We start from the raw sequence: 22,893 nt of genomic DNA, 5'->3' as shown, positions 1-22,893 counted from the left end.
CTAGGTTAGACTCTAGGGTAGGCAGGGACTAATGCTTACCAATCCTTTTGATAGTTAATGGTAGATCGCGGTTGTGTTTTCCCCTAATACCACGTCGACTATGGTCGGTCGGCTTCTGCGATGATGATGTTCTTCCTTCCTTCAGGACTTCAAGACATCGAGGCTGGAGAAGTTAGTTTACAACTGTCGTGTTGGCTTCTCGCCTTGTCTTGATGAGGTAGTAGCAGCTTCCTCTCTCCCCAACCTCTGTTGAAAACAGTGCCAGTTATACGATTTCAGTGTTCTAATCTTGCTGCCCAATCTGTTCACAATCCTTGTATAATTTTGGCGGGCTTGGTTCTTCTTTGTAATATTTTGTCGGGCTCGCTAAGTTGATATGTCTTGGGTGGGTTGATGTTCGAAAACTGTTTCCTGATGGAAATATTAGTTTGGTAATTGCAATGTCCTTTTGTGCTTAGTCTTTCGCATACAGGCTGGATTAGGCCTCTTTGTGATGTATATGCTGAAATGGTTTGTCCAGACCCATGTTGATGAGGAGCTACCTCTGGGTGATTTTGTGAGATGGTAATGTCCCTTGTGGAGAAGGATTTTCAAATACTCATTCTTCCAGACAGGTTAACTCAGTCCTCACACCCAGACAGTTCCGATAATCAAGTGGGCTTCCTTTGTTACCTAGGTCCGCCCACAGGCTTGAATTTGTCTTGTAAAAGTTCATAATTCTATTAAAGTTCGTAGTTTCTTCCATAAGCACTTTAGAGTTCCAAACTTTTCGGTAGATAGTCCCAAATTAAATTTCCTTTCGAATAAGCCCAAACACAGGGGGGGTTTCTTGTGAATTTTGCATTCCTTCATTCCCCCTGTTGACACTCCACACTCTGGAGTGTCAATCAAGGTAAGCAAAATTCCTGCTCCCGAGAGTCAACCTTCCCTGCATTTATACAAGCTAAACATTACCCTGCATCCCCTGTTGAAATGCAATGCAATATACAGGCGAATACAGTCATTACAATTCAGTCATAGCATAGAGGGGGTATGATGTTCCTCTTTTACTCGGTTTTCACAGTAAAATGATGGTATAGTCATACAGAACTTTAAGTAAAGTAAAATAAAAACACATAGTAACACATTCTCAAATAGCATAAAGGTCCATACTCAAACACGTTTTAACTTCAGTAAAATAAAGGTACATAGTCAAAACATTTAAGTAACACACTTACAACACTCGCGATGTTGTGGTTTACAGCAGGTAAAATCAAGCACAAATTAAACATGGTAGTACAGTGTCACCCCTCCCTGCGCGATTCCCAAGTTCGGCCAAGGAGCGTATAGCACCCTTTGGTGCCTGACCTGACGGCCTCTGTGTTTCACTCGGCAAGTGAGCCTCCATAAATAAAGTATAATCGCGAGTTGACAAATAACTAAAGTGTGGGAATCGATTCGGTTCCAGACTGGGACCTCTATATTTCTGAAAAGGTCCCACCAAGGCGGAATGGTGATCTCGAGAATTTTTTTTCCTATCTCAATGGTTTTCTGTTCCAGAGTATAGAAGTGTTTTTGTGAGATAATTACAGCTTTTAGCAGAGTGGTAAGATGTTCGGGTAGAGGGGGAATTGCATAGTCAAAATGTACAACATAATCCTGCAGGTTTGTGATGTTTTCTTTCACAGTGAGGTGGACAGTGGAGGGTTCAGGAATGGGGACAATCCGTTCCTGGGCCACTTGAACTGATGCCTCAGGTTTGAAGCAAAAACTGCTGTCACTTACCGGACACCAGAAGTGTCCATGTTGGTAGTGGGGTGCACTGGTGGTGACACAATATGTCCCAGCCCCTGTGTATGTTACCTGTGGAGGGACCTGGTCTTGTGTCATTACTTCCATGGTGCAGTTAATAGGCTGTGCTCCAGCAGCTTTAAACCCACACTGTGACTTTGAATGGGCACTTAAGTACTGGGGACACAGTATTATGTATGCACCCCAGCTCCGGCACCCGGAGAGGTCAGTACCCGTTACAGCGTGCTCCCACTTTATGACATGGGGTGTGACCGCTGCGAAACGAGTGTGTGCACCTCCCTGAATAACTCCAATGTTCTCCACCCGGTATACCGGTGCGGGTCGGGCTGTCCCACCCATGACTGGCATCCTTAATACTATCCCCATAATAGTGTGGTTAGATTTCCCACAGTCTACTGGGACAGGGTAGGCGGAACTGGCACGGGCTTAGTGAATTGCTATACGGGTGGAGGGCTGCGAGGTGCTTGTTCCTGATCCAAGAGGGGACTACACCTTGTTTTAAATCCTCCAGGTTGTTGCGGCCCTCGCCCAACAACCATGCCCCATATAGTTCGCACACCTCGTTCTGTGCAGCCTGGTCCGAAGCGTTTCTATCCTCCCGCATGAGTGCATTCACTGTCTGTGCATGTTTTTCCAGCTCAGCCACTATTTCTTTTAAATGGACAGTCATAGCCTGGTCCTTGTGTAATTCTGATCCTACTACGGTATTCTCCTGTTTCAGGATTTCCCTCAATTGGGTCTTTAAACTGTTTATCTGCGTCTGCAGTTCTATGTCATCTAAGCTATTTATTACAGAGGATGCTATATTGTAGGTAGTGAAAACATCGTTTATGATTCCCCTTCTAGGTCTCCCTGAGCCCATGGTGTCCCTAGCATTTAGGGTGTATAGGTCTGCTTGGTCTACATTTCCAAAGTCTAACTCATAAAATTTCTTGAATATGTCTCTAAGTAGGGCCTGGTATAGCAGCTCTGTTTCCTTCGGACACCATGCAGACAGGTGTACCTCGGTAAGGTTTAATATTACTGAAGCTACCGCATAATGTATCCCCTGGTATAACATGTATTCGGTCGATATCAATACTAATCCATTCCCATGTCCCTTGGTGGTGGTATTACTGTGTGTATTGGCTGGGTTGTGGGTAGGGGTTTCTTAATGTGTGCTCTTAGTTCGGTGGCGTTAATTGGGAGTGGGGAGTGTGGGACCGCGCACCCGTGTAGGCTAGAGTCCCACCCCGTCTCTTCCCCTTCATCGTGCCATTGCCTGGCGAAGGCGATTGATATGCCTGTGGGACAAATACTCTCTGATCCCCACATGCAAACATAAATTCCTTGTTCGGATTCCCACCATTTGTCCCAACACACTTTTACCCCTCCCCGTGTCCCCGTGATGGTGCGGTACGTATCATTAACGAGTCTTTCCCAGTCTGGTTCCTGGTCCCATATGTCCTTGCTGAGTTTCCTGAGCCACCACCATCTTCCCAGGGGATTGTTCCCTTTGCAAGTCAAACACACACACTATCCCTCTGTAACACTGAGCCGGGCAGCGAATGGAAGTGAGGCCTCCCCGTAGGTAAAACCTTCCTGGCTGGAGTAGCGGGTAGAATTAGATCCCAGCCACCCTGGCCATCTTCCCTCGTGGGCGTAAACTGTGAGTTCTTCCACGTCTCGGGGGCCACCCCCGGCGGTTACGATCGGTGCTCTCCCTCCTGGACACCCGTAAATGGGGCATTCTTCCATGTCTCCTCGGTCGCTGCTGCTCATCCTTATCAGGGCGAGCAGGAACAGGATCCTTCTCATGCTGACCTCTTTCCTGTAGGGGCACATAAAACAGATTGTCTAGCCCTGAGAAAGCTCTCTCACTTGACAAAGGTGACCGAGTTCCAATTTGGGTTCATAATCTTTAATTGACTGGATGTCTTATTCAGTTCCTTGTGGACTGATTTCTGCTTTTAATTTCGTTCTGCTTGTTATCTTACTGGTGCTTCCTTAATAGCTATACTGGTAGATTCTTCTTACTCACGGGTATTACCTGGCCTGTGCCCCTTTTAACAGCTGCACAGGTAGATTCTTTTCCTTACCCCAGTTAATTAATACATATATACTTATCATTACCAAACAATCTTACACTACTCTAAACTTATTCACTAAACATACTTAAATTCACATTGCTATATATGTACATCTGTCTCTGGGTGGCCAGGTTAATTCCTGTCTTCTCTCTTGCTTCTTCTCCCGCTGGGTGTCCAGCGAGGTAGGTGATAGGTCGCTCTGCATCGCCTAACCCTAAGTATCCTAACTGGACGTGGGTTTAAGTCCCACACTATCGGGGAACGTACCCTCCGGTGCTGCAGCACACCGCTCCTTTGGGGGTGGCTGCCTGGATTCTTTCTTCCCCTGGGGGTTCTGCCTGGTCGATGGCTACGGGCTGAGGACTCTCACTTGGTGACTGGTCAACCGTTATCTCTTCTGGGGGTCCCTTGTTGCCCGAGGCTACTGGCTGGGTGTCCCTGCCCGCAGGCTGGTCTCTGACCTTAGGTGCCCTTTTGCGGCTGGTCCCTTTCCCAGGGCTGAACCATTTAAATTGGAGTGCTGGTGGCCACGGTGTCTTTGGCCGTGGTGTGCGGGGAGTCCTTCTTAAGGCACCGGCTGCTGGGGGTGCATCCGAGTCCCTGCTGGGGAGGCTCCTCCAGTAACACAGTCCACCGCTCCTCTAGGTGCAGTCTATGGGTCTGCCACGTCCCCTGTGGGATTTTCATAGTCGGGGGCTGTTGGCTGGGGGTCCCTGTCTTTAGTACGGTTTGCAGTTTTTGGCTGTCCCTTACGTTTTGCTGCAGCCCCTGGGTTGAAAAGTTTGCACTGAATGATATGGAAGCGCTTTGTTCGGCAGGGCAATTTAATGGCATAGACCATGGGGCTTGCCTTGTCGACAATGTGGTACGGTCCCATATACAGTGCCTCAAAGACCCCTACTCTAGCATAGTTTCTCACCATAATCTGGTCCCCTATCTCCCACTCATGGTGTTTGCAGGGTTCTAGCAGCAGTCGGTTGCTCCGATGCTGTTTTCCCATGTTACTAGCAGCCTGCCAGTGAATCTGTTTAAGGTGTTCAAGCAGACTCTTGACAAAGCTGTCCAGGTTCGCTTCCCTAAGCTAACCTTCCGTGAGTACCAGGGCTAACACATGGGTGGGAGTTCTCATGGCTCTGCCGGTCATGAGCTCGTACGGGGAGTACCCCGTACTCTTTGACTGGCTGGCCCGGATCTCCATGAGGACCAGTGGTAGGACCTCTACCCACCCTTTGTGTGAGTCCCCTGTCTCTTTGCGCAGCGTTTCTTTGATAGTGCGGTTTCAACGCTCCAAAGGCCCGGATGACTGCGGGTTGTGGGCGACATGCCACTTTCCTTTGATGCCGAGTACCTTAAGGGTCTCCTGCATCACCTGCCCGGTGAACTGGCTCTCTTGGTCGAACTTCACGTATTGTGGTAGTCCCCATCGGGAGAGCACTCCTTTGACCAGGATCCTAGCTCTTCCGAGGGCAGTGGCTATTCGACATACGAGGCTTCCACCCATTTGGTGAATACATACTAGGTAATACTTGTAACCTCCCTGGGCAGTGGGTAGAGGCCCGATGTAATCGATCTGGATTGACTGCCAGGGTCCCTCTACCCTCCTGATATGTCCCATAGACACCTTTCTTTTCTGGGTGTCACGGTTGTTGGCCGCGCACATCAGACAGTGAGCACATAACTCGCGGACATCTTCCCTGAGTCCTGGCCACCACCCTGCCTGTTCCACTCGTTGCCAAGTGGTCTCAGGTCCGGGGTGTCCTGCTCCTGGACCCTCGTGGGCCAGCTGGAGGAGTTCTCTCCGGTGTTGTTGCGGTACTACCCATTGCTCCCCCCTGAACAGCATGCCTTCTTTAACGGGCCGTCTATCTTTTTCCCTTTAGCTAGTGTGTTCAGGACAGTTTTGAGGACGGGGTCTTGGGTCTGAACCGTTTTTAGGTCCGGGGGCAAAGCTATCCCTGCCTTCCCTGCCATTCCCATCCTGCCCCTGACTGCTGCTATGGGTCCTGAGTTGTACGGAACCCAGAGCTTGCCCATGCGGGCACCTTGCTTGGTTAACATGTCAGCCTGCTGGTTTCCCTCGCTACGGGGTTCTGTGGTGGAATGTGCCTTCACCTTATGTATGTAGGTATTCCCTTCCTCCCCTACGGCTTTAATGATCTTTTCCAGTAGGGGCTTAATTGCCAGGGGTCTCCCGTCTCCCGTCTGCAGATGTGTATCCGCGGCGGGACCAGATAGCCAGGTACTCCGTACACGAATTGCATATGAACATACTGTCCGAGCAAATCGTGTATGGGGTTGGGAATTCTGTGACTATTGTGAGTCGTTCACCCGCAGATACTGTGCTTGAACCGTCCACATAGATCTCTCGGCCTGTAGGGTGTAACCCAGCCCGAAAGCCTATATCAATTTCCCATACCCCTTCTACAGAACAACGGTGGGCTGTCCCTGGATAAATCATGTTGCCCATGAGTCTTGGCTCGCAGAGACCCTTTACCCGTAGGTCCATTTAAGAGAGGAGTAGTGTCCAGCGAGCAATGCGGGCACTGCTCACTGTCCCGTCCTTGATTCTCACATCCAGGAGCATTTGGGTGGGCGTATGGTGGGTAAGGAGTGTGATAGGGGACCCCACTGTGAAGATCAGTGATCTTTTCACAGCCCAGTGATTGGCTGGGAGGTGGCGCTCACAGTTGGAGTATCCCTTCACATCCGTGAGTATCCTGGAGGAGTAGACCACTGGCCTCAGCCGACCGTGCCGCTCTTGGAGCAGTACTGCACTCAGGCTGTCCCCACTGGCTGCTAGCTCCAGGAAAAACTCTTTCCCCCCATCTATGGCCCCTAGAGCTGGCAAGGCCTGCAGGTCTTTCTTGAGTTGGATAAATGCTGCCTTGCAATCTTTGTCCCATTCCCACTGCACTCCCTTGTGTAGGAGTCGGAGCAGAGGGGCTGCTGTGGCTGCATAATCCTCAATGAAGTCTCTGCAGTACCCGGTTAGCCCTAGAAAAGATCTTACTCCTGTCACTGTGTTGGGGCGGGTAACTTCTGCAGTGCTTCCCTTCTAGCTTTGTCAATGGCTCTCTCCCCAGTGCGCACAGCCAGTCCCAGGAATTTTACTTCCTTCAGGCTGATCTGTGCCTTCTTGGGGTTTATTTTAAATCCCTCTTCTTTCAGCAGCTCCAGCAGCTCAGCCAGCAGTGGGCCATGCTCCTCCCCCTCATCGGTGAACAGGAGCATGTCACCTACATACTGTACTAATTGCTGGGGTCTGCTGAAACTCTTTAAACAGTTGGCCATACACTGATGGAAAATACTGGGGCTGCTGTGGAAGCCCTGAGGGAGACAGTTCCAAGTGTATTGCTGTCCCTTAAAGGTAAAAGCAAACTTGTACTGATCTTCCCTTCTTAAAGGTATGGACCAGAACGCGTTGGAAATATCCAGCACCGTGAAGGTGGTCACGGAGGCTGGGATACTTCCAATGAGGTCGGCGACAGCAGCAACAGTGGGTTCACAGGCGGGGATGTTACGGTTGAGTACTCGATAGTCCACCGTGGCTCTCCAGGTATTGTCCAGTTTCTTAACCGGCCACAATGGAGAGTTCACATGGGTATATTGGTCTCAATACCCCCTGTTTAACTAAAGAACCCAAGGCTGTTTCCATGTCTGCCTCCGCCTCCCTGAGGAAGTTGTACTGTTTCTGTGTTCGGGTAATGGGGTCCCCATCTATGCTAACCTCGACCCCGTTTATTCTCCCGCAGTCGTGTTTGTGAGTGGCAAAAGCTGCAAGGTTTTTCCTCACATATTCTTGATATTCTACAGGGGTGTTACTGACTAGTGATTCAAGGTCGTAACCCTCCTTTGGTTTCATGGTGCACACCATCCCTTTTCCCTGTTTTCCCGGGATAACCATCACCTCACTCTCCTGTCCCGTACAGACTGACCCCCAAAGGCAGTGGTTTCTTAAATCCACCAGGATCCCGTGGCCTAGCATGAAGTCAGCCCCCAGGATCCCTCTCCCTTCCTGCTCCCACTTCATCAGGACACAAGTCCACTTAGTGTGGAGTGTACCTAAATGAATGGAGAACAGAACGGAGAATGAGCCAGTCTCTTCAGTGCCTGTGAAACCCACAAAGCTGTAGGGGACCCTGTTAGACAGAGGTGAGGCGGCGGGGTTAGCTGCATAGACAATGGTGCTTCAGGCACCGGTGTCCATTTCACCTTTTCCACTTCCATCTGTACGGTCGGTCTCCCCCACGCATCATACTTGAGGGCACACAGGTGGACAGGCTGCACCTGTCCTAGTCACGGTTTTGATTGGGAGGGGGCTGATGGGATCTCGGTACCAGTGGTGGTGGCTACCTTCCCAGGGCTATCTAACATGGCTCGGAGCGCAGTTAAAAAGGTCTCGAATGATTGGGGAGGGACTGGCTTATCTGTCTCGGTCTTTTGGGCAGGAGATAGAGAATTCTTTCCTGCGCTATTCTTCCATGGATTTTTACTATCCCTTCTCCAGTGCTCACTCTTTCTACACCCGTACATTTTGTATCGGAGGAGTTGTCCCCCTCGTGGCGCCATTCCCTCTTGTCTTGGTTAGGTCAGATTTCGTGAACCCTTCCCTTTTGTGGGTGCTCTTCTGTCCCTCTGCCGTTTCTGTAAGCTGGGGTCAGCTGCCTAAGCACTCCCTGTTCTGTGGCTTGGGGATCTCTGGGCTCGAACCAGGCCTCAGCCTTGGTTCTTATTCTGGGTAAACTGTTAGCTACTAGGCTTTGGAACCAGTGTGCTAATTCGTCCGGGTTTAAGTGATCTCTGTCTATGTCGCCACTACAGGAGCTTTTGTGCACCGGCCACAGTCGGTCTGCGAAAGCCTGTGGGGTTTCTCCTGTGAGCTGCACTGTTTTCTCTACTCTAGAGAAGGGACTCCCGTCATTGCAGCCAATAGCTTCTAAAATGTCTTTTTGGACGGCAGCAAGTATTTTCTGTCCTCTTTTGCTCTCAGTAGAGAGGGACTGGTACAGTTTGCTGTCTAGGGAGAGGAGAAGCATCTTTGCCATTTCTGCAACATCGCACCCATTAATATCCCCTACCTGTTCCACTTCCACAAAGTGAACCGATGGGTCTCCCTTTGGAGTTAACTTTCCCAGGTGGCTTATCATAGTCTTAAACTGGTGGGGAGTGTGGGGGACCACAAACTGACTTTCCAGGGGCCCTGGACCCCCGTTAAGGGTGGGCGGCCAAACTTCTGTTGCCGGACTGGGCACATTGACCCTGGTTCTGGCTCCCCCTGTTCTGGCTTGCCTCCCTCTCTTCCCTGTGGCCAAGCCGAGCTGAAACTCGGTGCTACAGGTGGTGGTGGTTCACTATCCCTGTCCGCCCTGCAACTGATTTGCCCCTCCTGCTGCTGAACCGGTGTCACAGGTAGTGGCCTGGTAGTTTCTTCCTTCTCTTCCAGGTTTACCTGGGGCGTACCCGGGCTTATTAGGCATATCATGTCTTTTGCCTTGGACAGAGCAAGGTTTAAACTCTTAATTTGTTGCTGGCAGGGACCGTGGTCTCCCAATTCAAACCCATTAGTGCTAGCTACTTTATACGCTGCTTGCACATCTTTTAATCTTTCCTGGAGCTCTTTTACTTGTAGGGTGAGGTGAGTGCTTTCTTCCCTCAGTGACTTTTCATGACTTTTGGCCTCGGTAATCTGACATTGCAAATAGTCCTGATTTTTTTTAAACCTTTCCATTATTTGGGTCCTTTCCTGTTTTAGCTTACGGCGGTCTCCTGATAATCTTTCTTCTGACATAACCCTTTCTTGATAGTTCTCTGTGCATTCCCATAACTCTGCCTGTAGTGTTTCATTCATTCTATCGAGGAGTTGGACCTGTCGCTGTAGACAGACCAACCAGATTGCCTTCTCTACTGCTTCCTTGTGATCTTTGCTTGCTGTCCACTGGGCTGCAGCGTCAGCTGGACGCTCAGCGCACAATAGACTAATCACCCATTCTTTAGTGACATTCACTTTCTTATACACAAAGGAGGAAATCCTCTCTTCCATTTTGGTTCTTTGTCCCAAACTAGCACTCTCCACATCACACCCCGTGTACCAGAGTCCTTCCGCGGTCATTTTGTAAGGCGTGGCGGGGGGGGGGGGGCGGGGGGAGGGCGGGGGGGGCGTGGTCTCTATGAGGGGGTCAGGTTCCCTTCTGACCAACTTGAACGGTTCGAATCGCTCCCCCCTCCTTTGGGTTCTGTACTCTGGATTTATTTGGGGGGGTGTGACAAAAGTGCAGAGGATACTGGTTTGCTGCAAAGAACTTTGTTTTTATTACAGCCAAGGTAATACAGGCTTATTACTTTAGTAAGAAAATACAAGGCCAAACTTACAATCACTCTAATAAAGGACAATATAAGGAAAGGCACAAGGTCAAACTTATAACCACTCTAATAAAGAACAATACAAGGAAAGGTACAAGGTTAAACTTAAAATCATTCTAATAAAGTACCATACACTACACATTCAATGGGGGTTGTAGTAAAATTATACCTCCCACCTCCCAATACCTAATTCTAGCTAGGTTAGACTCTAGGGTAGGCAGGGAATTATGCTTACCAATCCTTTTGATAGTTAATGATAGATCGCGGTTGTGTTTTCCCCTAATACCACGTTGACTGTGGTCGGTCGGCTGCTGCGATGATGATGTGCTTCCTTCCTTCAGGACGTCAAGACTTCGGGGCTGGAGAAGTTAGTTTACAACTGTCGCATTGGTTTCTCTCCTTGTCTTGATGAGGTAGTAGCAGACTCCTCTCTCCCTAACCTCTGTTGAAAACACTGGCCAGTTATACGATTTCAGTGTTCTAATCTTGCCGCCCAATCTGTTCACAATCCTTGTATAATTTTGGCGGGCTTGGTTCTTCTTTGTAATATTTTGTCGGGCTCGCTAAGTTGATATATCTTGGGTGGGTTGATGTTCGAAAACTGTTTCCTGATGGAAATATTAGTTTGGTAATTGCAATGTCCTTTTGTGCTTAGTCTTTCGCATACAGGCTGGATTGGGCCTCTTTGTGATGTATATGCTGAAATGGTTTGTCCAGACCCATGTTGATGGGGAGCTACCTCTGGGTGATTTTGTGAGATGGTAATGTCCCTTGTGGAGAAGGATTTTCAAATACTCATTCTTCCAGACAGGTTAACTCAGTCCTCACACCCAGACAGTTCCAATAATCAAGTGGGCTTCTTTTGTTACCTAGGTCCACCCACAGGCTTGAATTTATCTTGTAAAAGTTCATAATTCTATTAAAGTTCGTAGTTTCTTCCATAAGCACTTTAGAGTTCCAAACTTTTCGGTAGATAGTCCCAAATTAAATTTCCTTTCGAATGAGCCCAAACACAGGGGGGGTTTCTTGTGAATTTTGCATTCCTTCATTCCCCCTGTTGACACTCCACACTCTGGAGTGTCAATCAAGGTAAGCAAAATTCCTGCTCCCGAGAGTCAACCTTCCCTGCATTTATACTAGCTAAATATTACCCTGCATCCCCTGTTTAAATGCAATGCAATATACAGACGAATACTGTCATGTATCTTACATTATTATATATAACTGTATCCTAACATGCTATGCATGACTGTAATAAGATATGACCTGTAACCACCAGCATACCTTACCAGCAGGGGTGCACTTGCAGGAGACACTGGATACCTATCCCAGACAGGTATTTAAGGACAGATCTCAGGCAAGTGCAGCACTCCAGAGCGGTGTAATAAAAGTGCAGGTCCAGAGTGACCTTGACTTCACTACATGCCTCGTGTGAATCTGTACTGAAGGGACAGGACTTTACAGTGGCAACGAGTTACAGGATTACAGAATCCACAGAATGGTGAACAACAGATCAGATGAAAAGCACAATGCTGGAGACAATTGGGAGGACTTTATGGAAAGGCTCCAGCAATGCTTTGTAACCAAAGACTGGTTAGGAGACGACAAAGCAGACAAGAGAAGAGCCCATCTCTTGACCAGCTGTGGCTCGAAAACCTACGCTTTAATGAAGGATCTGCTTGCACCTGAGAAACCAGCAAGCAAGTCGTTCGAAGAATTGAGCACACTGGTAAGAGACCAGCTGAAGCCAGCGAGCAGCCTACACATGGCCAGACACAGGTTCTACAACTACAGATGCTGTGTGGGCCAGAGCATACCTGACTTCGTGGTGGAACTTCGGAGGTTGGCTCGTTTATGTGAGTTCTCCGATGAACTGAGGAGAGAAATGCTGAGAGACTTTTTCATTGAAGGAATAGGCCATGCAGGCATATTCCGAAAGCTCATAGAGACCAAGAACCTGACCTTAGAGGGAGCAGCACTGGTTGCACAGACATTCTTGGCAGGGGAAGAAGAAACGAGGTTGATTTACAATGCAGGTATGACAACTAATGAATTATCAGAACAAGGAGTTCACAGTGTGAAACAAGCTGCTATCCCCACACACAGACAAAAGCAGGAGAGCAGGCCCTCGACAGCAGGCAGTGGCGCCAGAAGCCATCAAGGGCCACAGGAATGGTCGTTCACACCTCATCAACCCACAATGCGAGCAATCAACTACAAACTGAGAGAAGCTCAAGAGAGATCAGCCAGACGTAGCTCATTCTTTGGAAACAATGGAAGCGGTCTGTGCTGGAGGTGTGGGGGTGGGCACTCGTCAAGGGGATGTCGATTTCAGCAGGCTGTTTTCAGGAACTGTGAATATACAGGGCATCTGGCCCACATGTGCAAAAAAACGGCAGCTTGGATGGGTCGGAAAGCGGACCAGAAGATGGTGGGGACAGTACCCGGGACACCGATGTACAGCGGGTCAACACGATCAATGGCCACTGCTCCTACAACAAGATGCCTCCGAAAATGATGAGGGTCCTACTCAACAGGATACCTGTCAACATGGAGCTGGATACGGGAGCGAGTCAATCTCTCATGGGCGCTCAACAATTTGAACAACTGTGGCCGCATAAAATGGACAGACCAAAACTCACAAGGGTCGACACCAGACTAAGGACCTATATCAAATAAATCGTACCGGTCCTCGGCAGCGCCATGCTCTCTGTCACACACAAAGGGACAGTGAACTGACTTCCCCTGTGGATTGTCCCCGGAGAGCCCCCAGCACTGCTGGGGAGAAGCCGGCTGGCAAAACTAAACTGGAAATGGGATGATGTTCATGCGATGTCGTTAGAGGAACGGACCTCCTGCTCAACAGTTATAAAGCGATTTGAACATCTCTTTCAGCCAGGTGTGGGCACTTTCAAAGGGGCCAAAGTCAAAATCTACATCACACAGGATGCTAGACCGGTCCATCACAAGGCCAGAGCTGTACCCTATGTGATGGGGGAAAAGATTGAACACGAACTAGACAGGCTTCTGCAGGAAGGCATTATATCACCTGTGGAATTTAGCGACTGGGCAAGTCCCATCGTCCTAGTCATGAAGCCTGATGGATCCCTACGAATCTGTGGGGACTACAAATCTACCATAAACAGAGTCTCCCTACAGGACCAGTACCCGCTGCCCAGAGTGGAGGACTTATTTGCCACATTGGCTGGAAGTAAACTTTTCTCAAAACTAGACCTCACATCTGCGTATATGACGCAAGAACTGACCGAAGAGTCGAAGCTACTCACCACCATCAACACACATTGAGGCCTTTTCATGTACAATCGATGCCCATTCGAGATCAGGTCGGCAGCTGCCATGTTCCAGTGCAACATGGAAAGTCTGCTCAAGTCCATCCCGGGGACGGTTGTATGTCAAGACGACATACTTATCACGGGCAGGGACAACGAGTCCCATTTCCGTAATTTGAAGGAAGTACTAAAGCGGTTGGATCGGGTAGGCCTACGAGTTAAGAAATCCAAGTGCCTGTTTCTCGCACCCGAGGTTGAATTTTTGGGCAGAAGGATTGCCGCTGATGGAATCCGCCCAACAGAGTCCAAAACAGAAGCAATTCGCCTGGCACCCAGGTCCCGGAATGTCTCAGAACAGCGCGCCTTTCTCGGGCTACTCAATTACTTTGGGAACTTTATGCAGAACTTAAGCACGCTACTGGAGCCTCTCCACGTGCTACTCAGGAAGGGGTGCGATTGGTTTTGGGGGGACACCCAGGAACGCGCCTTCAATAAGGCACGCAACCTTCTGTGTTCCAACAGTGTTTTGACTTTCTTTGATCCAGGTAAAAAGCTAGTTCTCACATGTGATGCGTCAGCGTATGAGGTCGGGTGCTTTTTACAACATGTCAATAGTGCGGGCAAATTACAACCCATAGCTTATGCCTCCAGGTCACTTTCGCAGGCGGAGCGCGGGTACGGAATGGTAGAGAAGGAGGCGCTCGCATGCATGTATGGTGTCAAAAAGATGCACCAATACCTTTTTGGGGCCAAGTTCGCGTTAGAAACCGACCACAAGCCCCTCACGTCCCTCCTATCCGAGAGCAAGGCAACAAACGGCAACGCCTCAGCGTGAATTCAACGGTGGGCACTCATGCTGGCGTCCTACGACTATACCATAAGGCACAGGCCAGGCACAGACAACTGTGCCGACGCGCTCAGGCGGCTACCCCTGGCGACCACGGAAGGGTCTGACGAACAGGACTGTGAGATAGTCATGACACTCAATGCCTTTGAGTCCACAGGTTCGCCCATGACGGCTCGCCAAATCATAGCCTGGACGGTCAGCGACCCCACGTTATCCTTAGTAAAAAGATGTGTCCTAACCGGTGACTGGGCAGAGGCTCGCGATGCCTGCCCCGAGGAATTAAAACCCTTTCACAGGCGCATGCATGAGTTATCACTACAAGCAGACTGCCTGATGTGGGGCAGCCGAGTAGTCATGCCTCTGCGAGGCAGAGATGCATTGTCCGGGAGCTCCAACGCGAGCACCTGGGGTTCGTTCTCATGAAGGCCATAGCCAGATCCCACGTCTGGTGGCCTGGTATTGACGCGGACTTGGAGCTCTGCGTCCGACAGTGCACCATTTGTGCCCAACTCAGCAATGCCCCCAGGGAGGCTCCCCTGAGCCCCTGGCCTACCAAACCGTGGTCGCGGGTGCACGTAGACTATGCGGGCCCATTCATGGGCAAAATGTTCCTCGTAGTTGTAGATGCATTTTCAAAGTGGATCGAACACACCATTTTAAACTCGAGCACAACCTCCACCACTGTGGAGAGCCTCGCAACCATGTTTGCAACGCACAGAATCCCTGACATGTTGGTCAGTGACAATGGTCCATGCTTCACCAGCGCAGAATTCCAAGATTTTATAATTGACCAAGGCATAAATCACGTCAAGATGGCACCGTTCAAGCCGGCCTCCAACGTCCAGGTGGAGAGAGCTGTGCAAATCATTAAACAAGGCATGCTTAAAATCCAAGGTCCCACGCTGCAGGGTCACCTGTCGCGACTGCTGCTGGCATACAGATCTCGTCCGCACTCATTAATTGGGACTCCCCCAGCGCAACTGTTGATGAAAAGGACTTTAAAAACAAGGCTCTCATTAATCCTCCCAGACATGCACGAAATCGTTGAGGCAAAGTGCCGTAAGCTGACTGAGTACCATGACAGAAATTCGAGGGGGAGATGGAATGAGATAGGGGACAAAGTGTTTGCACTAAACTATGGCAGGGGTCCCAAATGGCTTGCAGGGGCAGTAACGGGTAAGGAAGGAAACAGGCTACTTGTAGTACAAATGGACAATGGCCAAACTTGCCATGTAGACCAAGTCAACAGCAGATTTACCAACAATACTGCGGAACCAGAGGCAGACTACAATGTGAAACTCGCACCACACCTGGTAGACAGTCAGAGGGAACAACCTGAGGAAAGGGTAATCCCAACAGACAGCCCAGTCAAGTCAACAACAATCACACCAATTGAAACAGACAGCCCAGGCGAGATACCAGCAACCACACCCAAAGAAAAACAGACACCAAGGCAAACAACTGAACCACAACTCAGATGCTCCACGCGAGAGTGTAGACCACCTGAGAGACTGAACCTATAAAGACAATAAGACCTTGGGGGAGGGTGATGTCATGTATCTTACATTATTATACATAACTGTATCCTAACATGCTATATATTACTGTAATAAGATATGACCTGTAACCACCAGCATACCTTACCAGCAGGGGTGCATTTGCAGGAGACACTGAATACCTATCCCAGACAGGTATATAAGGACAGATGTCAGGCAAGTGCAGCACTCCAGAGCGGTGTAATAAAGTCCAGAGTGACCTTGACTTCACTACATGCCTCATGTGAATCTGTACTGAGGGGACAGGGCTTTACAAATACAGTCGTTACAATTCGGTTATAGCATAGGGGGGGTATGATGTTCCTCTTTTACTCAGTTTTCACAGTAAAATGATGGTATACAGTCATACAGAACTTTAAGTAAAGTAAAATAAAAACACATAGTAACACATTCTCAAATCGCATAAAGGTCCATAGTCAAACACGTTTTAAGTTCAGTAAAATAAAGGTATATAGTCAAAACATTTAAGTAACACTCTTACAACACTCACGATGTTGCGGTTTACAGCAGGTAAAATCAAGCACAAATTAAACATGGTAGTATAGTGTCACCCCTCCCTGCGCGATTCCCAAGTTCGGCCAAGGCGCGTATAGCACCCTTTGGTGCCTGACCTGACGGCCTCTGTGTTTCACTCGGCAAGTGAGACACCATAAGTAAAGTATAATCGTGAGTTGACGAATAACTAAAGTGTGGGAAGCGATTCGGATCCAGACTGGGACCTCTATATTTCTGAAAAGGTCCCACCAAGGCGGAATGGTGACCTCGAGAATCTTTTTCCCTATCTCAATGGTTTTCTGTTCTAGAGTATAGAAGTGTTTTTGTGAGATAATTACAGCTTTTAGCAGAGTGGTAAGATGTTCGGGTAGAGGGGGAATTGCATAGTCAAAATGAACAACATAATCCTGCAGGTTTGTAATGTTTTCCTTCACAGTGAGGTGGACAGTGGAGGGTTCAGGAATGGGGACAATCCGTTCCTGAGCCACTTGAACTGATGCCTCAGGTTTGAAGCAAAAACTGCTGTCACTGACCGGACACCAGAATTGTCCATGTTGGTAGTGGGGTGCACTGGTGGTGACACAATATGTCCTAGCCCCTGTGTATGTTACCTGTGGAGGGACATGGTCTTGTGCCATTACTTCCATGGTGCAGTTAATAGGCTGTGCACCAGCAGCTTTAAACCCACACTGTGACTTTGAATGGGCACTTAAGTACTGGGGACACAGTATTATGTATGCACCCCGGCTCCGGCACCCGGAGAGGTCAGTACCCGTTACAGCGTGCTCCCACTTTATGACATGGGGTGGGACCGCTGCGAAACGAGTCTGTGCATCTCCCTGAATAACTCCAATGTTTTCTACCCAGTATACCGGTGCGAGTCGGGCTGTCCCACCCATGACTGGCATCCTTAATACTATTCCCATAATAGTGTGGTTAGATTTCCCTCACTCTACTGGGACAGGGTCGAAGGAGATGGCACGGGCTTAGTGAATTGCTGTATGGGTGGAGGGCTGCGAGGTGCTTGTTCCTGATCCAAGAGGGGACTACACCTTGTTTTATATCCTCCAGGTTGTTACGGCCCTTGCCCAACAACCATGCCCCATATAGTGCGCACACCTCGTTCTGTGCAGCCTGGTCCGAAGCGTTTCTATCCTCCCGCATGAGTGCATTCACTGTCTGTGCATGTTTTTCCAGCTCAGCCACTATTTCTTTTAAATGGATAGTCATAGCCTGGTCCTTGTGTAATTCTGATCCTGTTTCAGGATTTCCCTCAGTTGGGTCTTTAAACTGTTTATCTGCGTCTGCAGTTCTATGTCATCTAAGCTATTTATTACAGAGGATGCTGTATTGTAGGTAGTGAAAACATCGTTTATGATTCCCCTTCTAGGTCTCCCTGAGCCCATGGTATCCCTAGCGTTTAGGGTGTATAGGTTTGCTTGGTCTACATTTCCAAAGTCTAACTCATAAAATTTCTTGATCATGTTTTTAAGTAGGGCCTCGTATTGCAGCTCTGTTTCCTTCAGACACCATGCAGACAGGTGTACCTCGGTAAGGTTTAAAATTACTGAAGCTACGGCATAATGTACCCCCTGGTATAACATGTTTTCGGTCGGTATCAATACTAATCCGTTCCCATGTCCCTTGGTGGTGGTATTACTGTGCGTATTGGCTGGGTTGTGGGTAGGGGTTTCTTAATGTGTGCTCCTAGTTCGGTGGCGTTAATTGGGAGTGGGGAGTGTGGGACCGCGCACCCGTGTAGGCTAGAGTCCCACCCCGTCTCTTCCCCTTCATCGTGCCATTGCCTGGCGAAGGCGATTGCTATGCCTGTGGGACAAATACTCTCTGATCCCCACATGCAAACATAAATTTCTTGTTCGGATTCCCACAATTTGTCCCAACACACTTTTACTCCTCCCCGTGTCCCCGTGATGGTGCGGTACGTATCATTACAGAGTCTTTCCCAGTCCGATTCCTAGTCCCATACGTCCTTGCTGAGTTTCCTGAGCCACCACCATCTTCCCAGGGGACTGTTCCCTTTGCAAGTCAAACACACACGCTTTCCCTCTGTAACACTGACTCGGGCAGCGATGATCCGCATCCGCGGGCATGGAAGTGAGGCCTCCCCGTAGGTAAAACCTTCCTGGCTGGAGTAGCGGGTAGAATTAGATCCCAGCCACCCTGGCCATCTTCCCTCGTGGGCGTAAACTGCGAGTTCTTCCACGTCTCGGGGACCACCCCCGGTGGTTACGATCAGTGCTCTCCCTCCTGGACACCCGGAAATGAGGGATTCTTCCACATCTCCTCGGTCGCTGCTGCTCATCCTTATCAGGGCGAGCAGGAACAGGATCCTTCTCATGCTGATATCTTTCCTATAGGGGCACATGAAACAGATTGTCTAGACCTGAGAAAGCTCTCTGGCTTGACAAAGGTGACCGAGTTCCAATTTGGGCTCATAGTCTTTAATTGACTGGATGTCTTATTCAGTTCCTTGTGGACTGATTCCTGCTTTTGACTTTATCTCACAGTCGTTCTGCTTGTTATCTTACCGGTGCTTCCTTAATAGCTATACTGGTAGATTCTTCTTACTCACGGGTGTTACCCGGCCTGTGCCTCTTTTAACAGTTGCACAGGTAGATTCTTTTCCTTACCCCAGTTAACTAATACATATATACTTATCATTACCAAACAATCTCACACTACTCTAAACTTATTCACTAAACATACTTAAATTCATATTGCTATATGTGTACATCTACCACCCGTCTCCGGGTGGCCAGGTTAATTCCTGTCTTCTCTCTTGCTTCTTCTCCCGCTGGGTGTCCAGCGAGGTAGGTGATAGGTCAGTCTGCATCACCTAACCCTAAGTATCCTGACCGGACGTGGGTTTGAGTCCCACACTATCGGGGGAACGTACCCTCCGGTGCTGCAGCACACCGTTCCTTTGGGGGTGGCTGCCTGGTTTCTTTCTTCCCCTGGGGGTTCTGCCTGGTTGAGGGCTACGGGCTGGGGACTCTCACTTGGTGGCTGGTCCACCGTTATCTCTTCTGGGGGTCCCTTGTTGCCCGAGGCTACTGGCTGGGTGTCCCTGCCCGCAGGCTGGTCTCTGACCTTAGGTGCCCTTTTGCGGCTGGTCCCTTTCCCGGGGCTGAACTATTTAAATTGGAGCACTGGTGACCACGGTGTCTTTGGCCATGGTGTGCGGGGAGTCCTTCTTAAGGCTCCGGCTGCTGGGGGTGCGTCTGAGTCCCAAATGATTGGGGGGACAGCTCCTCCAGTAACACAGTCCACCGCTCCTCTAGGTACAGTCTGTGGGTCCGCCACGTCTCCTGTGGGATTTCCACAGTCAGGGGCTGTTGGCTGGGGGTCCCTGTCTTTAGTATGGTTTACAGTTATGGCTGTCCCTTACGTTTTGCTGCAGCCCCTGGGTTGAAAAGGTTGCACTGATTTATATGGAAACGCTTTGTTCGGCGGGGCAATTTTATGGCTTAGACCATGGGGCTTGCCTTGTCGACAATGTGGCATGGTCTCACGTACAGTGCCTCAAAGACCCCTACTCTAGCGAAGTTTCTCACCATAACCTGGTCCCCTATCTCCCACTCATGGTGTTTGCGGGGTTCTAGCAGCAGTCGGTTGCTCCGATGCTGTTTTCCCATGTTACTAGCAGCCTGCCACTGAATCTGTTTAAGGTATTCAAGCAGATTCCTGACAAAGCTGTCCAGGTTCGCTTCCCGAAGCTGACCTTCCGTGAGTACCGGGGCTAACACATGGCTGGGGGTTCTCATGGTTCTGCTGGTGATGAGCTCGTACGGGGAGTACCCCGTACTCTTTGACTGGCTGGCCCGGATCCCCATGAGGACCAGTGGTAGGACCTCTACCCACCCTTTGTGTGAGTCCCTTGTCTCTTTGCGCAGCCTTTCTTCGATAGTGCGGTTTAAACGCTCCACAGGCCCGAATGACTGCGGGTCTCCTGACTTAAGAGTCTCCTGCATCACCTGCCCGGTGAAGTGGCTCCCTTGGTTGAACTCCACATATTGTGGTAGCCCCCATCGGGAGAACACTTCTCTGACCAGGATCCTAGCTGTTCCGAGGGCAGTGGCTTTCGGCATGGGAGGCTTCCACCCATTTGGTGAACACATACTAGGCAATACTTGTAACTTCCCTGGGCAGTGGGTAGGGGCCCGATGTAATCGATCTGGATTGACTGCCAGGGTCCCTCTACCCTCCTGATAGGTCCCATAGACACCTTTCTTTTCTGGGGGTCGGGGCTGTTGGCCATGCACACCGGACAGCGAGCACAGAACTCGCGGACATCTTCCCTGAGTCCTGGCCACCACCCTGCCTGTTCCACTCATTGCCAAGTGGTCTCAGGTCCAGGGTGTCCTGCTCCTGGACCCTCGTGGGCCAGCTGGAGGAATTATCTCCGGTGTTGTTGCGGTACTACCCATTGCTCCCCCCTGAACAGCATACCTTCTTTAATGGCAATTGCTGTGGTGCTGTACGGGCCGTCTATCCTTTCCCCTTTAGCTAGTGTGTTCAGGACAGTTTTGAGGACGGGGTCTTGGGTCTGAACCGTTTTTAGGTCCGGGGGCAAAGCTATCCTTGCCTTCCCTGCCGTTCCCATCCTGCCCCTGACTGCTGCTATGGGTCTTGAGTTGTACGGATCCCAGAGCTTGCCCGTGCGGGCCCCTTGCTTGGCTAACATGTCAGCCTGCTGGTTTCCCTCGCTACGGGGTTCTGTGGTGGAATGTGCCTTCACCTTATGTATGTAGATATTCCCTTCCTCCCCTACGGCTTTCATGATCTTTTCCAGTAAGGGCTTAATTGCCAGAGGTCTCCCGTCTGCAGGTGTGTATCCGCGGCAGGACCAGATAGCCAGGTACTCTGTACACAAATTGCATGTGAACATAATGTCCGAGCAAATTGTGTATGCGGTTGGGAATTCTTCGGGGTGTGTGACTACATACACTACCGCAGACAGTTCAGCATGCTGGGTGCTCATAGTACTGGGGAGTTTAATCGCCAGGGCAATGCCTGCCTCGGGGTCATAAACTCCGCAGGCTGTGAGTCGTTCACCCGCAGATACTGTGCTTGAACCGTCCACGTAGATCTCTCGGCCTGTGGGGTGTAACCCAGCCCGAAAGCCTATGTCAATTTCCCATACCCCTTCTACAGAACACCGGTGGGTTGTCCCTGGATAAATCATGTTGCCTGCAAGTCTTGGCTTGCAGAGACCCTTTACCCGTAGGTCCGTTTAAGAGAGGAGCAGGGTCCAGCGAGCAATGCGGGCGTGCTCACTGTTCCGTCCTTGATTCTCCCGTCCAAGAGCATTTGGGTGGGCGTATGGTGGGTAAGGAGTGTGATAGGGGACCCCCCTGTGAAGATCAGTGATCTTTTCACAGCCCAGTGATTGGCTAGGAGGTGGCGCTCACAGTTGGAGTATCCCTTTTCCACGTTCGTGAGTATCCTGGAGGATACTCCTGGTCTCAGCCGGCCGTATCGCTCTTGGAGCAGTACTGCACTCAGGCTGTCCCCACTGGCTGCTACCTCTTTACCCCCATCTATGGCTCCTAGCGCTGGCGCGACCTGCAGGTCTTTCTTGAGTTGGATAAATGCTGCCTCGCAATCTTTGTCCCATTCCCACTGCACTCCCATGTGTAGGAGTCGAAGCAGAGGGGCTGCTCTGGCTCCATAATCCTCAATGAAGTCTCTGCAGTACCCGGTTAGCCCTAGAAAAGATCTTACTCTTGTTACTGTGTTGGGGGCGGGTAACTTCTGCAGTGCTTCCTTTCTAGCTTTGTCAATGGCTCTCTCCCCAGCGCGCACAGCCAGTCCCAGGAATTTTACTTCCTTCAGGCTGATCTGTGCCTTCTTGGGGTTTATTTTAAATCCCTCTTCTTTCAGCAGCTCCAGCAGCTCAGCCAGCAGTGGGCCATGCTCCTCCCCCTCATCGGTGAACAGGAGCAGGTCATCTACATACTGTACTAATTGCTGGGGTCTGCTGAAACTCTTTAACCAAATGGCCATACACTGATGGAAAATACTGGGGCTGTTGTGGAAGCCCTGAGGGAGACAGTTCCAAGTATATTGCTGTCCCTTAAAGGTAAAAGCAAACTTGTACTGATCTTCCCTTCTTAAAGGTATGGACCAGAACCCGTTGGAAATATCCAGCACCGTGAAGTGGTCGTGGAGGCTGGGATATTTCCAATGAGGTCGGCGACAGCAGCAACAGTGGGTTCACAGGCGGGGATGTTACGGTTGAGTACTCGATAGTCTACCGTGGCTCTCCAGGTGTTGTCCAGTTTCTTAACCGGCCACAATGGAGAGTTCACATGGGTAGCTATTGGTCTCAATACCCCCTGTTTAACTAAAGAACCCAAGGCTGTTTCCATGTCTGCCTCCGCCTCCCTGAGGAAGTTGTACTGTTTCTGTGTTCGGGTCATGGGGTCCCCATCTATGCTAACCTCGACCCCGTTTATTCTCCC

Source organism: Pristiophorus japonicus, chromosome 14, assembly GCF_044704955.1.
Source record: "Pristiophorus japonicus isolate sPriJap1 chromosome 14, sPriJap1.hap1, whole genome shotgun sequence".
Classification (NCBI taxonomy): domain Eukaryota; kingdom Metazoa; phylum Chordata; class Chondrichthyes; family Pristiophoridae; genus Pristiophorus; species Pristiophorus japonicus.
This window is presented reverse-complemented; position numbering follows the sequence as displayed.